The 1910-nt window shown below is 40.1% G+C and overlaps 1 non-coding gene across 1 annotated transcript; it reads right to left on the reverse strand.

Moving 5' to 3' along the window:
* Nucleotides 1-889: 889 nt before the first annotated feature.
* Nucleotides 890-996, reverse strand: LOC141640547 (small nucleolar RNA R71). Its single transcript, XR_012543042.1, has one exon. It is a non-coding gene; the product is annotated as a small nucleolar RNA R71 (small nucleolar RNA).
* Between the last annotated feature and the right edge of the window lie 914 nt (nt 997-1910).

Genomic DNA, 1910 nt, shown 5'->3' on the forward strand with positions numbered 1-1910 from the left:
GACACCTCTAGACACCGCTACTTACAATTGAAAATCTTACTTCAATACCCGTCCCTTGGGATCCGACCTTTACTTGCCTCTTTACTAATTGTAGAGTTGTTTGTGAAGTTATAAATATTGTTTTGGTCTAGGTGCTCCTAACGACAAGTACCGAAAACTAAACCTCCAAGTGAGTGCGACCAAAAATGGTGCCTTTGTCGGGGACGGTGTTAACTAGATTTAGATTTTCTTAGATTGTTATTAGTTGTGTCTTTCTTTGCCTTGGGGAAGTAAAACTTCTCAAGGTTTGTTCTAATTGTTTTCAAGTTGTTTGATATTTTGCATGTCTAGAAGATCACAAGGTAACTTGTTACCCATTGATCACGAGATTGAAAGAACTTTGACAACCAATAGACGACTTGCTAGAGATAATTTGAGAGGTATTGGTGAGGTTGTAGATATTCAACCAAATACTATTGAGTTCGTCAACCCTTTTGCATGAGAAGGTGAGGAGAACCCAACACAAAATCAACCCACAATGCCTAAATTTTCATCACATTCCGTACCAACCGAGGAGAACCTACCCAATGGTACTCCCACACCACAACACTTAACCGGAAACTTCATTGCCAAATCCGCATTTATCCAATTAGTCGAAAGAAGCCAATTTGGGGGGATGCCTAGTGAAGACCCTCACTTTCACATGGAGACTTTTTGTGATTATTGTGATGCGATTTCACAAACCGGTGTAACTCAAGACCAAATTCGATGGGTCTTATTTCCTTTTTCTCTAATCGGCACCGCGAAACAATGGTTGAAAAGCCTTGATAAGGCCACTCTTGGAATTGACTCTTGGAAGAAATTGGCTTTAGCTTTCTACAAAAAGTTCTACCCACCGGAAAAGACTAACATGCTAAGAGCTCAAATTACGGGTTTTAAGCAAAGAGATGAAGAATCTTTGTATGAAGCTTGGGAGCGATTCAAAGGAATTTGTCGCTCATGTCCTCATCATGGACTTAGCGAATGGTTCTTGGTACAACAATTTTGGAACAGTATTTATGAAGACTCAAGAAACATTCTCAACATGGGATCAAATGGTATATTCACCGAAGTTGACGATAATCAAACTTGGAACAAGATTGAGGAAATGGCGGTCCATAATTCACAATATAGTAGACCTCGCAAGGATACTAGAGGAGGAAAGCATGAAGTGGACTCTATTACTCAATTGGGTGCTCAACTTAGTGCTCACATTGATACCATCAACTTGAAGTTCAAAAAAGCTATGGCTAGACTTGAAGAAGCCTCAAAATCACCAAAGCAACATGTTAATGCCATGACGGCATCTTCATCAATCCCAAGTGGGATATGTGAGAATTGTGTAACTTTGGGACATGACCAAAGTGAATGTAGGGGAACAAATGAACAAGTGAATGCTTTTCAAGCATACAAGAGTGGTACCCCTTATTCCAATTATTACAATGAAAATACCAAATTCCACCCAAATCTCTCATACAAAAGCCAAAATGTTCAAAACCTTCAACCAACGTACACCCCACCTCCCATGAGAAACCAAAATCAAAGACCCTTTTACAACCAAAACCAAGGTTACCAAAACCAAACTCCATACAATCAACAAAATGACCAACGTTTCGATGTTCAAAAAGCGGTCCTCCAAATGCAAAAAAATCAACAAGAGTTTTTCACCCAAATGAAAAAGGATAGTCAAGCAAAGGAAATCACCATCAACAACATCATAGCCCACACCAAAATGTTGGAAACCCTATTGACTCAACTAGCATCTTCAAGTTCTCAAAGGCAAAAGGGGCAACTACCACCCCAAGGTAATCCCCCAAGACATGAAACGGTTAGTGCCATCCACTTGAGGAGGGGTACGAGATATGAAGGACCGAAGAAGCAAGTTGACGATA

Source organism: Silene latifolia, unplaced genomic scaffold, assembly GCF_048544455.1.
Source record: "Silene latifolia isolate original U9 population unplaced genomic scaffold, ASM4854445v1 scaffold_88, whole genome shotgun sequence".
NCBI classification, from domain to species: Eukaryota; Viridiplantae; Streptophyta; class Magnoliopsida; order Caryophyllales; family Caryophyllaceae; genus Silene; species Silene latifolia.